General features: G+C 43.3%; 1 protein-coding gene across 2 annotated transcripts in view; it reads right to left on the reverse strand.

Annotated features, from left to right (window-relative positions):
• Foxn3 (forkhead box N3) overlaps positions 1-15,499 on the reverse strand; it is a 380,976-nt gene that overhangs the window by 260,164 nt on the left and 105,313 nt on the right. For both annotated transcript variants that reach the window (XM_047537211.1, XM_047537212.1), the window contains exon 2: positions 9,385-9,487. The gene's annotated coding sequence lies outside the window, so the exon portion shown is untranslated. The remainder of the gene's footprint in view (positions 1-9,384; positions 9,488-15,499) is intronic.

The following is a 15,499-nucleotide window of genomic DNA, read 5'->3' on the forward strand; positions in this document are numbered from 1 at the left end:
TATTATTGTAAGCCATGCAAATTGAATAATAAGAATCATCAGGGCAGTTTAGTGATAAGCTAACAATTTCCGGCAATCAGACCAAACATCTCTACTCAAGCTGTTTAATAAAATAAATAGCAGCTTGTTGACATTTTTGTTCAGTTAAGCACATAGATATCTAGGAGCTATATTTGTGTCCTAGGTAGAAGAACTAAGGAAGAAGAGGAGACTGAATGATATAAAAGTAGAACTGGTATATGATGGTGGTAATATAGGTATATCGTATTGTAAGGAGACAAGGACTCCTATGAATGACCTAATTTACTTGTTTATACATACATACATGCACATAGGTATGTATATTTCCATATGCATTACATGAATCTATATAGGTAACTATTTATTATTATAACTAACATTTCAGTTACATTCATGTGGGGGATAAAGCTATATGTTGTAATAAACACAAGCCACCGCTATTTAGATGTGGTTATCAAGCTTCTAGCTACCCATGACACAGCTGTGTGCCCCTCTAAATGAGCACTCAGCAGGTCATTTCCTTATTTACCTAAGAGAGCCTCTGATGGAACATTCAAGAATCATACAGTCCTCCCACAAAACTTATTGCCCAATTGTCTACCAGTTTACTCACTGGTTCAGGAAAGGATCTGTCCACTCGCTGTATTAAAGTAATCACAGGGACAATTGATTAAATTCTAATTGGTGAGTTAATTCAGATCCTCCTCTGCTGCTATGACAATTTTCTGCCTCTTTTTGTTCACCTGGGAAACTATGTGTCACTGTGAGGTAATGTATCCTCTGGTAGTTGTGGGGGATGTGGGAGTCAAAGGCAGGTAAGGTTCCTTTGCTCCCAGCAGGAATAACATGAACTGAGGAGGAACAGGCACACACTACTAGCTATCAGATATATTCATCTCACAAACAAACACATCTTGCATTAGGGCCCAGGTGATTGTTCAAAGTCCAACTGTTCGGGGGCCATTTGGCTGGGCTTTGGACTGATATGCCCTTTCCAAAGGCCTCTCTTCTCCTTCATGACATATTTGGTCCTATTAAGTAGACCAACTTGAAGGCTATGCTCTTGCAGGAGTTATCAACTTTGAAATAGCTCTTCCTCTTCAGCCTCCCTAGAAGGGGTCCCTGCTCTGACTTCTGGTAATTGCTTGGATTCTAATTCCACCCTGCTACACCCAAATGCTCTCACTTGTACAAACTCGATACCACCACTGATGGAGAGCTGAGCAGTTATGAGTTTGGATCCAGATGACTCAGTCCCAGGTTAATGCTCAAATATCCACTCTGGGAGTTCCTATGCACACACCAGAATGACAGTAAAATCAGCGTGACACATAAATCCACGCGTTAATAGCAACATGCTGGTCAGTTGGCTCGATATCACATTGTCCACGGCAAGGAAGCCTAACACCAGATTCCCCCAGGAGATAATGTGTGACTTGACATTCTTAACCCCGAGCGCTATCGACAGACGCCTGCTCATCTTTTCCAGTGCATTCCCCCCTTTGTAAACCAGGGAGAAAGTCTTAACTGCTGGTATGTCTCTAATACTTGCTAATCTTCTTTTTAATAAGAAGGATAACCCACAGGCTCTGGACCTCCAGTAACTAGTAGAAAGAGCCAGAAGGGAGGTGAGAGAAGGAGGAGAGAATGGCACCCAGGAGAAGGGACAAGAGAGCCCAAGGGTGCCCAGATCTTGGTTTCACAGTGCAATAGGATTTCAAAAGTACAGTTACATTTATGCGACGATATATTCATTAGGTTATTGTCCTTGTGTAAACCTCACAGAGTGTGCTTACACAAACCCAGATGGTAGCACTGAGCACACGCCAAATCTGTACCGTGTAGTCTGTGGCTCCTAGGCTACAGACCTACAGACCAAGTTACTGCATTGAATACTGTAGGCAACTGTAACACAATGGTGTTTGTGTATTTAAGCATATCTAAACATAAAAAAGGTACAGTAAAAATGCTAAGCCGTAGGAATTTTTTAGTTCCAGGATAAACTTATGGGACACTGATTGAATGTCTATCACTGATCAAAACACTGTTACACGGCACACAACTAGTTTGGGAGTCAGGTGTACAATTGCCAATTTTTAATTTTGCCAAGTAATGATACTGAACTCACTACCTTCAGGGTTATTTTTCTCATGTTGCCGTAGATTAGGGAAACATTCGTCTTCAAACACCTGTGAGTATTTATTTGATGTCAGTTCCCTTCCAGTCATCAGTTCAAGCCCTTCCATACAAGGACTTTCAGTATCTGGGAACTTCTGAAATAGAACAGAATGGATCCCCAGTCTGTGGGTGGGGGGTTGGAGGAACTGGGGATCACACCCAGGGCCTTGTGCATGCCAGGCAAGCACTCTGTGACTGAGCTATACACTGGATCACCCATCGGAGAATTAGAACTTCTTTCTCCTTTCACTTGAGAATGCTTTACATTTCCTTATCTTCCTTCAGAGAATTTCTGTGAAACACCTTTTCTAAGGTGTTATATAGCCATCTCAAAAAAAAAAAAAAAAAAAGCAACACATTCTACACAGGATTCATTTTAATCCTTGATAAGAAGCATATATGCTCCTAATGGAAATGATTTCTACCAAAAAGGTGTGTTCACACTCTCAGCCTCAAGGCCTGCCTACAAGGGCCAAGAACACATCTGCAAAGAATGAGAATGCTTTCTCCAGCCGGCAGAAGCAGCAGAGAGAGTCAAGGACCAGACTTTCCATCCATCTATCCATCCTGAACCAACTCTCCAGTGAGCCAGGATGACTACTGGACCAGGGTTTGCAGCAACAAATAAGGATTTAGAAGAGTGTAATTTCTGAATTCTTGGAAGACAAAGAACATGTATATTAAAGTGGCTACACAGTGTCCATTTGCTGTGTGTCAATGGGCATCTAATCAATTTTTGTTATGTCGATCATGATAACATTGAAGAGAATAATGGGAGGGAGAAACGCTGAGACAGACATAAACTAATCAGACAAACTCTCTTATCCCTCCAGAACAGACTATCTGGACTTTCATCCCTTGTAAACAGCTTACAAAGGGCCATCAGCTATTTGTAGAATGAACAAGTGAATGAATTCTCGTTTTCACCTTGCTATCTTTTGATGCACAGAAACAACTGATTTAGACATCTTTTAGACCAATTCTCCTTTAAACTGAAGATGTAGTTTAATCTCATTTGCCATCACCAGTCCGGACCACACAGCTACCATAGAATGAGTGCTTACTATCTGCCAAGTACTGTGCCAAGAACTTGGTAAGAATTACTTAATTCTCATTCTACCTCTACAAAGTAAATATCATTGTCCCTATTTTACAGATGGGAGAAATGGAGGTCCAGAAATCATGCCTAAGGTCATTCAGCTAGGAGGCAGAAGGACTGGGACCTAAAAGATGACTGATAATGGTCTCTCCCGGGATCCACTGCCTCCCCTGGGGGTCTTGGGCCCCTTCATTGAAACCAACCCTGTGAGAAGCCACAACTTTTAAAGTCCCTGTGCTGTAATGGTGCTGCTGAAAACCCAGGCCACCCCCTTTCCTGGAAGTCAGTGTTGGTTTCATTGAACTTGAAAGTCCTGTGCAGTTTTTCGCCTCTCTTGGGAGCTCTGACTTCAGCCCTCAGGCCTTGGCCACAGGGCAGCTGAGGATTCTACTGCAAAGTCATTCTGCTCCATTTGCTAAACAGACCACTCCTGGGACAGCCCCCCCTTCCTGGACAGCCAGTGCAACTCCTAATGGTGACAGCGAACCAAAACTCTGAACTTGTTTTAAATAAAGTCAGCTCTCCAGAATCACAAAACCTTCATGTCTGCTGGAGTTGGGATGACAGGGGACAAACGCTGGTGTGGAAGCTGTCCCCTGGCCTCCCCATATATTACTCTGGACTTTTATGGTCCTCCATTTCCGGATATATAGAATACAAGCTCTTATCACAAAAACGATTGTGACAACCAAGTGTGATGGTAAAAATATTCTGTGGAAAAAATAAATGCCTGCTAAGACAAAGTTGTTAATGCCAAACTTTCTCCACACAGTAGAGATTATGGAATACTACAGTGGGCATTTACAAGGCCAAGTGTGCACCCAGGAGCTGTCTCTGTTAAAGGTGTGGGAGTTTCCATTTAATTAAATGTTTCCGGGAAACACCTAGAGCCATTATCAAAGTTGCTAACTGGGAAATCTCCCTGTGGGCTAGGAATCAGTTCTCAGGAGTCTTTGGTTTGGTTTGGTTTTTCAATATTTGGACCCCATTTATGACTCAAGCATAACTTTACTTAGTAATAAGTAATTAGGAACTGAGATTAATTGCCCAATTTCAATTACATATGGATTGTTCACACCTGATGCTGAAAGGCACCATCAGGGCTATCAGAACAGGACAGATGTCACTGGCTGCTCTTAAGGAGCTTTGGCATTGAGCAGTTCATGACCACTGAAATATAGGGTTCCAGCCTTCCAAGACGCTCCTGTCTAAAAATGTCTTAAATAATGAGAACCACAAAGGAAACCATATTGAATTGAGTCTGTTGACTGTTCACACCCTGTAACCTGTCCAGCTATCTCTGCATCAGACTCCATTTTGAACATTTTTTTTCTGTGTATCTCATTTACTCCATTGTATTCATTCGGGTGGGGGGGAGAAGAAGGCCTCATAAATGTCATTTCATATTCCAAGCAATTTGCTATAGGCAACTACACCATTACTTTGTACAAATAAATTTACATAAATCATTATTAGAATGTTTTATCTTGGCAACATTATTTGGTTCCCAGAGCACAAATTAAATGCATGCTTAAAGCAGAATATTTTAAAGTTATTCCTATATTGTTTATGAGACAGGATTAGAAATTTCCATCTAATCTTTCTTTCATAATGGAATTCCTTTCGTTTTCTTTGTACATTTAGAAACCACAAGTATAATTTTCAGAGGGGGGGGTTTCCTGAAGCAAGCAATGCAATAGATGACTATGTTTGGCTCATTTTCCAGCAACTCTTCCCTTTGATTCCGTGGGTTCAGTTTTGAACACTGATTAGAAAGGCCAGGAACCAGGGAAATTACAATACAGAGCCTTGCGTGTAGACAGCTTTTTGTTTAATATTATTTTGCAGGCACACTGCTCTTTGGTTGTGGTTGAGATTTTTCTTGCTTGCTTTCTTTTCTTTTTTAAATAAAGAGTTGTAAAAAACCCCTTGAACTCAATTTCTCCCTGTTGTTTGTGTTGGGGCAGCGTCTGTTTGGATTAACTGCTTGACACACGACAATTCTTCAATGGTTAGGGTTTTACTCCACCCTAGACTTCAAACTAAAACTTGTTTTCTATATAAAATGCAGTGCCCAGTTTTAAAACAAGCTGCTCTTGTCCATTCCAGGGTGGGGAGTAATGGGAAGGGACAGAAACAGAAGTCAGCCTTGGTCAATGAACTGTGGTGTGGAAGAGGCCTGAGACCCTTTTTGGTTCAAAGTATTTAAGAATGGGTGTGAGTTCTCAACTCTTTTCTTCTCAGGTGGCAGCAGCCAGGAAGTCGCGTTCGGAAATAAAGCTACCATAAGATGCAAGGGGCTTACGGTCCCCAAACGTTGGATGCAAAGGAACCACAGTGACCCAACTCAACTCAGAAGGAATGGGAAAATGACCCACTCATTTGTTGTGCTAATCCCCTGAGGTTTGGGATACTTTTAGTCTTCCTGGATCAGCTAATTGATACAATTAGAACTCACATTCCCAACTTCTACCACAGTTTCCACAGTGAAGCTGCTGGATCAGTTACCACACTTGAGAACCACTACAGCTTAAGCCCTCACTACATGTGGTCTGGAGCCAGCAGCGTACATGTCATAGAACCTGGCTGAGGCCTCACCTGGGAGCTTGTCAGGAATGCAGAATCTCAAACCCCAATCTAGACCCCCTAAATCAGAATCTGCATTTTAATAAGAACCCCCATATGATTTTGTTTGCACAAAGAAGTTTGAGAAACTTGCTTTAAGTTGCTTCCAGTATCACAAATGCTCTGAAAATAGACAACATTGAGATTTCCCAGGTCTGAGACAGGGAAAAAGAGAAATTCTATAGAAATCAGAACTCTCAGTGGGGCATTGCGCATGTCTGTGAACCCAGTGGCTCTGGAGGCTGGGGCGGGAGGATCACAAGTTCAAAGCCAGCCTCAGCAATTCAACCAGGCCCTGCTGAAAATAAAATATAAAAATGGCTGGGGATGTGGCTCAGAGGTTAAGTGCCCCAGGGTTCAATGCCAGGTACAAAAGAAAAAAAAAAGGGAAAGAAATCAGAACTCACAGATACTTATGGTAACCCTTCAGAAAGCATCTTCCCCGCAAGCTGAAATCAACCTGGCCAGATCTGAACTTGCTTATATGCACTCAATTCTGTATATTCAAAAAGTAATTTTACTTCCTTAATTCTAGAGGAAATAAAACATGCTTCTATTTTGTTGCACTAAACCCCTGAGATTTGGAAGATACTTTCTCCCCTAAGATTCCAGGGCCTTCCCTGGCTTAGCCAGTTATTAAGATCAGAACTCACTTCTCCAACTTTTACCATAGTTTTCCTTCAGCAGTATCACAAAATTCTACCAGGCTGGGAAAAAAATGTTGCCAAGTTTGAATGTCATAGCTTGTTCATGGTAAGCCTTCGATGCTTACTTGATTTAAAACCAAATATTTATTTGGTTTAAAATGAAATAGCTCACATCCAGTGCCAAAAAAAGGGAAAAGGCCCAATGTATAAGATTCGTTTTAATTTGGGGCTGACTTGTTAGGCTAATCCTTCTTGCATTAACATTTAGGTTCATCCAAGAAGCCTGGATGCCTCATTTAAAGACATGACCAACACTATATGTGAGTTCCCAAGAGGAGGTGACCTTGGTGATAGATTAGTTGAAAATTTAAGGGATAAGTGGAAAAATGCAACTGGAGTATGATCAGTTTCCAGTCTTACTCTGGAAAACCCCTCCCTTCTTCTCTTTCCTATTCTAGTCCCCCTCACCCTTCAATCTTCTTTCATCCCCCCCCCCCTTATTTTCTTTGTGGTACTGGGGATTGAAGCACTGAGCTATGTCCCCAGGCCTTTTTTTTTTTTTTTTTTAAGTCAGGGTCTCTCTAACATTTGATCCTCCAGTCTTGAGATTCGGGAGTCTCTAGGATTATAGGCGAGTGCCACCGTGCCTAGTTCAGTCCTGTCCTCTTAATGGGAGAAAAGTGCCCAACCTCTAATTTTGCAAATGCTTGTGGCACACAGTTGCTCAGGCCAGGGGTTAGCAAACTTCCTATGTAAAAGGCCGGGTAGTTTATGATTTCTGTTGCTTAACTATGTGACTCAGTCATTGTAGTGCTTTATTCAGAAATGAATAATCATAGCTATGTTCCAATAAAACATTCAAAAATTTCAGATGCTGAAATTTGAATTCCATAGAATTCTTATGAGGCACACAATTTTAGTCTTTCTTTCCCAACCATTTAAAAATGCAAAAACCGTTCTTAGCTTATCTGCCATGCACCAACAGGCCGTGGCTGTCCTTGGCCCATTGGCCGAATGTAGTTTACTGACCCCTGGCCCAGGTTTAGAAGGGATGTAGCAATACTCTGGAGCAATCAGTTCAGTGGGAGGAGGGCACAAATACTGTTATTCTTGTTCTTCCATGGCCTGCTGGTTGCTGATCAGGGCTGTGGTTCCAGGAGGCCAAGCTACCCAGTCAATGAGGGCCTAGGCTCTTGGGCATGCTCAGGAAGGTGCAGTGTGGCCAGAACACAGCCTGACAGAAAGAGCAGAAAGGTTGGCTGACCACTGTCAGCAGCACCTTTAAAACTCAGGGCTGCAGCTGTGGCTCAGTGGTGGAGCGCTTATCTAGCACATGTGAGGCCCTGTGTCTAGCACCACATAAAATTAAATAAATAAAATAAAGGTATTGTGTCCATCTATAACTTAAAAAAAAAAATTGAAAAACAACAAACAAAAACCTCAGCCACTACTGCCTTACCTAGCTGGATAAAAAGCAACACTGGAAAAAGCCAGTTGTGGGCAGGATTTACTGCTCCATCCCCATCTTAACCAGTGCACCCGGTTCCCCATAGCCAACTGTGGCCCCAGCTTTAGCCTTGATACCCTCCTTGACTTTGGGATTTTAGAACTCTCTAGAGATGCTCTATACCCCAAGGTACAAACTCATGTTCTTTGCTTATGCTGTCTACTCTTCAACTCCACTTTCCTGCTTAGAATCACATGGGTGAGTGACAGGTGCTGATCTCACTCAGCCTCTGGTTCATCCCAGGGACTTGTCAAGCCAGGCATGCCAGGCAGTGCCTGGAGGAGGGAGTCAGGTGTGCATGAAAAGAGCAAACAATCAGGGGGACAAGCAGAGGCAGGGTGTAGGCAGGTTCAGAGAAGCAGAAAAGACCAGCAAGGCAGCAGCCAAGCCAGAGTTAGGCAACAGTGGCCACTGACCCTGGAAAGACACTGCCAACCAAGGCTCCTCCATGATAGGACAGGTGGGTCTTCCCAGTGGCTCTACTCCAGGATCCTTATGGGGCCAGACTCCAAGGGTGAGTCTGGCTCTGGCTGAGACCGAGGATCTGGGACACCACCAGGGCCCACAGGGTGTCCTTCCATCAAAGCACCATATCACCCTCCTCCAGCTGTGTGGCCGAACGACTAGCCACAAAGCTACCGAGGTCCTCCCTGGTTCATGACTGCTTCCCTAATAATTTCAGTCTCAATTCTGGAAGTCCCTCAGTTCCCTGAAGCAGAGAGTGACAGCTAGTGCACAGCACTGCCCTAAGCCAAGCCCCACAAGTTGCCATTTTCTTATGATCACTCTGTGAACCTTCTGTGAGACTGTGAGCTGCCTGAGGATAGGAACCAGCCTTGTACTTTTTTTTTTTTTAACTTCATCTGTCCCAAGGACACACAACAGATGTTCAATAGTACTCATTGAACGCAACTATAAGGTACAAACCATTAGAAAGAGGACTACAATTAAACATGGTATTCTGGGAAAGAAGATAATTGAGAGGCCCGACAGTAGTTTCTATATGAAAATTCCTGGCTATGTTTGGGTTGCTGTGTGCATCTACACACACACCAGAATTTTAAGTAAAGATGTGATTCGATGTTTTCAATCATCTTAATGCCTAAATTGGATTGACCACATTGTCAGTCTGATCAGCTGCAAGAACTGATCATTAAGAAGATTGGGAGGAGGAGGGGAAGGTACCAATGGAGAGAGAAACAATCAATTTTGCATTTGCATTTAGATTTAGCTTTGGAGTTTCCTTGGTCCCATGTGATCCCTGTAAGGCGTGGCAGGCTGGGGAAGGGAAGGCAGGGTGTGATCACCTGAGTCCGAATGGGTCCAGGAAACCGAGGTCAGCATCGCTCCTGCTCGCGTCACAGAAAGGACGAAGGGGCCTCCATCATCATGACAGGATGCTTCCAGAGGCTGGTGAAGAGGAGGAGAAGGAAGACCGGATTAGAGGAGAGGAACAGAGCCCTCACAAGCACGATGGATGTCCTCCCTGACCCGACCCTGGAAAATGACACACTTCAGTGAAAAAGTCAATTGCCACAGTACCTCTTTATTTCTTGGATAGTTATTGAAGCTCTGAGACTTTCAGAATGGAGTGTTTTTGAAACTGCCTCATAGGGCATAAGAGGACCCAGAAATCTGAAAATACATGCCATAGACATTGCAGGATTATTCAGTTTCACTCTGACTGTCATTGAGACATTGGTGAGACAATTTTCCTTTACCACTGCTGCTTCTGAAACACACGTCAATCTAAAGGAAGACGTCAATGCACCAACAAGCACCTGAGGCCAACGCTCCACCCCCTGCACCAGCCTCCGTCCACTGGGTAAACCAAGTACCAGGTGCAAAGTCAACGACTCTCGAATCTGTTGTAAAATTCAATTACTATGGCTGTGGTCCTGGAGATGAGCTGCCTGAAGGGTCTCCAAGTGATTGGGCGACAGTTAACTGATACATTGCAAAATAAGAGAATTGGTACAAGAGAGAGATTGCATAATACATTTTGATGGAAGATTTTTTTTTTTTAGTTCAGGCTTCAAGGATGATAAATCAAAAAACTCTGTAATGAAAAGAAGGGCATTATCCTATGAGTGTGAGTGTGAGAATGTTAGGAATAACATATTCATTGGATTGGTGGTTTTTGAACTGTGGTCCTGGGAAGAGCAGCATCAACATCACCCAAGAGCTTATTGGACATGCAAATTTTGGGCCTCAACCCAGGTTTTACTGAATGAGAAAATCTGGTCATGGGGCCCAGAAATCTGTATTTTTTTTGCAAGACCCCATGTGATTCTGATATACCTTAGAACATTCAGTTATCCATTCCTTCAAAGATATTTACCCTGCTGTAAAATAAAATTACCTTACTCAACTTCATGTTTACACTCTAATTAAATATGAAGCATTGAGCAAGGAACTGGAGAGGGAGGAAGATTCACAGAGGAAGGAGATGAAGTCCCTGCAGGACATTCAAGTATCACAACATGATTTCTTCTACTGGTTAGAAGGTTTCAGATACATTTGTCTCTGGTTGAGGTGGGGGTTGTATGGCAAGGGAAAATGTCATGAAGACCATGACAATAATAATGGGTTTCAAAATTGGAACAGGAGAGGGACAGGCAGGAGAAGTCACCAGAAGAAGCTTGAGAGTCACCAGGGAGGCAGGAGAAGTCATCAGAAGAAGCATGAGAGTCACCAGGGACTCGGAGTAACCAGGTCTGGCTGATACATGAGGAACTTGAAGGTCATCTGACAGAGATGAGTTTACTTCAAAATACAGAGGGTAAAAACTGGGACCTGCAGCTTCTCTGGGACCACCAGCCTGCACTGAGGTTTATCTTCACAAAAACCCCTAGTCTGGTGCTAGATGACTGAAAGATTTCTATATTGAGTGTACTTTTGCACTGCATTTTCCAGAATGGAGATTCTCAACTGCTCTAAGAATCCACACAGCGGAAGGTCTGCCCAGGAGGAAGAACACAAAAGAAAATTTTAAAGAAGGCACAAGAATGTGGATCTCACTGTAGCCTCAGGCTATTCTGCAAAGAAGCAAAATGTTACCACACCTAAAAAGTCCCTTAGGTCATCTCGGTTTTAAGTTTATAAAATAACTTCAGTTGACAGTGGTGTGCCTGAGTCTCCTCCAAAAGCTGAACTAACAATCGATATCTTCAGATGGAGAAAAGATACATTTCATAATCAAGAAGTTAGGACTTTTGCTTCTAGACAATTAGCACACAGGCCCTATTTCCTGATGTTGGTAGATGACTGATGAGACACTGATAATGTTTTTTTGTTTGTTTGTTTGTTTGTTTTGTTTTGTTTTGTTTTGTTTTGTTTTTTTGCAGTGCTGGGGATTGAACCCAGGGCCTTGTGCTTGTAAGGCAAGCATTCTACCAACTGAGGTCTATCCCCAGCCCTCGATAATGTTTTTGATGTCACACCTGGCCTCTAAAATGAAGCTGGTTCAGAATGGGCAATATCTGCTTGCTTATTCCAGTTCTGCCATTTCTTCATCTGAGGCATATGGACAAGGCACTAAACCCCTAAACCTTAGTTTTTCATCTATCTTTGAAAAAAAGCATTGGCCTGCCCTGCCCTCTTTGAAATTTAAATAAGAAAATAGATATAAAGTTTGTATGAAAATTATAACATGCACTCCTACACAGGCATATAGAATTGCCCTCCTCAATGAAACAGTGGGTACTAATTAACACTTGTTATTGTATTGGCCTTTGAAAACATAAAACTAAAATGTTCCTTATGCCCTTCGGACTCTCCTTTTAAGTGTTTGCAGATATAGAAGTTCTGAGGAACAAACTTGGCACCAACCAATCCATTCTCCCAAGAAACATTTTAAGGTAAATTTTTTACTTGCAATTTTTTTCTTTAAATTTTATTCCTGGGCTGGGATGCACCTCAGTGGTTAGCACCCACCTAGCACGCACAAGGCCGTACATAGGTTTGATCCCCAGCACCGAAAAAAAAATTCTTTTTATTCCACTGACCACAGCAGAACCTCCATCCAGTTATCTTTCAGCAGCTCCTGTGAACACAACTCGGTCTCCAACAACACCGACATATACGATGGCAATAATTTATCATCTCTGCAGTAGTTTAGTCCCAGATGGACCACTTTCTAATTTATTTCCATATGTAACTGGCAGAGAGATTAATCAGGCTTCCAACTCGGAAACCTGAATTGCACTTTATTCCCTTAACAGGCTGACTCTGGGCAAGAGAAAGCACACGTTTACATAGAAACCAAGAGGTCCTCTGAAAAAGCCTGTGGATCTCTGATAGGTGGCGTCACAGGCACGCACGCACATCCTTCCTGTGACAGTCAGCTCCTTATGTCAATGTGGAGGCCAACTCCTGCTGGAGGTCCTCCTAGACTTCACATAGGGACAGTGTCTGGAGTAACTGGGCAGAGTCGGCCCATCAGCCAGGGCAGCCACGTGCCCCTCCCTGTTTGCAAGGCCAGGGGCTCGGGTTTCTGAAACAGAAGAATCTTTCTGCCAAGGCACTGCGCCCAGCTGGCCCGGCTATGCAGTGCCCAGGCACTGGAAAGTATGTGCCTTCTTTTTTCCACTCTTTTTAAGGGTCTGAACTTGACTGAATTCAGCAGCTGCCGAGTCCTCAGCAAGGCGAAGGCTAAGGAATTATTAGCTTTGCTCCCAGGTCCCCTGAGCTTAATTCTTGGTCCGCTTTGGTTTTCATTTTTAACCCAATGATATCAGCCTTCAGCAAAGAATTGGTTAACAGTGTGTCATGTGACAATGGGTGGAAAGCAAGAATGGAGCTGATAACCCAAGTGGCACCCAAAGCCACCACTAGGAAGGCTCAGCAGAATTGGGACAGAGATCTGGTTGGCTGGGTCCACACACTTGGGGCTCCAACCAAGCATGCAGCTTTGCAGAAGTCACTTAGGAGTTCAGGTTCAAAACTCTCTCCTCTGTTCTGGGAGAAGTTTAGTTCCCCAGGGTCCTGTCCAACTAAAAAAATCTTATGATTCCATGAAAATGAAAACACTCAGTCATTCACCTGGTTACTGTGTTTAGCGATGCCAAACAGCAGGAAGTTTGGAAGCATCTGAAACCGGCCCAACAGGTCCAGATGCTTGGTGCTGTGACAGATTTAGGAATCTCAGTATCTAATAAATGGCCTTTGAGCAAAGAACATAAGTATTTGAGGATTGCTCAATAATCCTCAACTATCTTTACAAAGTTTTAAGATGTCAATTAAATAGAATAGTTTGAATTACTATTCTATGTGTGGCAAAACCTACAAAAGTACATAAGCCATGGCTCTTGTTTTTGGTATTTTTTTTGAATGTGGGATTTTATTTCATTCTTTTTTTTGTGTGTGGTACTAGGGATTGAACCCAGAGGTGTTCTACCTCTGAACTACTTTCCCAGTCTTTATTATTCTTTTTTTAAATTTTGAGACAGGGTCTTGCTCTTTATTCCCTTAACAGGCTAACTCTGGGCAAGAGAAAGCACATGTTTACATAGAAACCAAGAGTTCCTCTGAAAAAGCCTGTGGATCTCTGATAGGTGGCGTCACAGGCACGCACGCACATCCTTCCTGCGACAGTCAGCTCCTTATGTCAATGTGGAGGCCAACTCCTGCTGGAGGTCCTCCTGGACTTCACATAGGGAACTTTCCCAGTCTTTATTATTCTTTTTTTAAATTTTGAGACAGGGTCTTGCTAAGTTGCCCAGGCCAGCCTCCAACTTGGAATCCTCTTGTCTCAGGCTCCTTAGTATCTGGAATTACAGGTGTGGCCACTGCGCCCAGTCAGACTTTGTTTTTACATGCTTACGATGTAGTTAAGGAGATATACAACTAATATATGTATGTATACACACACATATATTTTTGAGACAGCGTCTTCCTATCTATGTTGCCCAGGTTGGCTTTGAACTTGTAATCCTCCTGCTTCAGCCTCTAGAGTGGCTGGGATCACAGGTGTTCATCACTGTATCTGGTCACAACTAGTCTTCAAGGAAATTTGCACCATAATGGAAGACAAAGAAACTGACACAGGAAGATGGAGAATGGCACTTTCACACCAACAGTAAGTTTTTGTGGAGGAAGTGAAATTTAAACTGGGCTGTTGGAAGCAAAGATAAAAATAAAGGCAACTGGGCAGAGGCAAGAGCAAGAGCAAAGGCCTAGAAGATTCCAAGTGTGGCAAGGACACAGGGTTTAGTGCCCTGGGGCAGCAGCACGGGAGGCCCAGGGAAATAGTGAGGATGGGGGCTGGAAAGGGACTCACAGTGGAGATTCCTGGACACCAACCAACGAATTGGCCTTTACTCTGTGGTCACTGGGTGGCTTCAGAAGTCACTGAGCAATGGAGCGTCCAAATGAGCTACGCCTCAGGAAGTTTATGCTGGCAATTCTGTCACCAGCCAAGATTGGTAGTACCTTCATTTTTCTTATTCATTCCATGTTGCCACTATTTGGGAATCCCTCCATTTTTTTTTTTTTTCTTTTTCCAAATCAATTTCCTGGCAATCTGAATGGAAGCAATTAAGCTTGCTACCAGTACTGCCAGAGTTTTACCTTCAAATGACGGGTCAGTCCAGGGATTTACATGTAGGTTAGGTGTCTTCCTGTTCTTACATGGAAGGGTTAAAATAACATGACATAGACTGATGTCTTATTTTATTTCATTTTCACACTGGAAAATATTTTGAGATGATGAGAAAAATACAAACTCAGGCCAAGGGTTGGGTGGGCCTACTCTAGCACTCCCAAACCACAAAAAGTGAACTTGCTACCCCAAGCTGTTCACTGAAACTTCTGATTTCCAGTTTCAGAGTCCCAACTTCATGACCCTGAGTTTCCAGGATCCCTCACACTCCATAAGAGAACATCACATGAACTCTCAGGCCAATGGTGTTCGGTCCCTCTGCCTGGGGGCAAGGGCAGGTGGCATCATTCAGCTGTCCACCTTGACACGTGGGGATGCATGGAGCCCACACCAGAAATGCCAGCACACGGGGAAGGGGGACTACAAACTTTCCACCCCACCAACCCCAAAGATGGGCTGGTGTCTTAAGCCTTCACTAAAGTGGGGATGGTAGCGGGCAGAGGAGTTCTTCCTCCAAGAAGGGAGCAGCCTTTGCCATGAGCCCCATAAAAAAGTTCCCAGTGGAGGACACAGACTTCACTTCCACCTCAGGGTTGCTAAGACAGAGTACACATGGACACACCTGGGCGGCTTCAATGCTGACTTTGTTTGAGATCCTAAAAAGGTTCAATCATAAAGGCGAGAGCGTGAAAATGTTCAGCTGGAAAGTTGAACATTTCAGGGGTTCAAGTACCTGATTTATAATTCAAAACCTGTGCCAGCCTTCCACATGCCCAGGTGTTCAGAAGCTTGGAGACGCCCAGAGGTGTTCTCTCAACATC

The sequence above is a fragment of the Sciurus carolinensis genome, chromosome 2, assembly GCF_902686445.1.
Source record: "Sciurus carolinensis chromosome 2, mSciCar1.2, whole genome shotgun sequence".
NCBI lineage: Eukaryota > Metazoa > Chordata > Mammalia > Rodentia > Sciuridae > Sciurus > Sciurus carolinensis.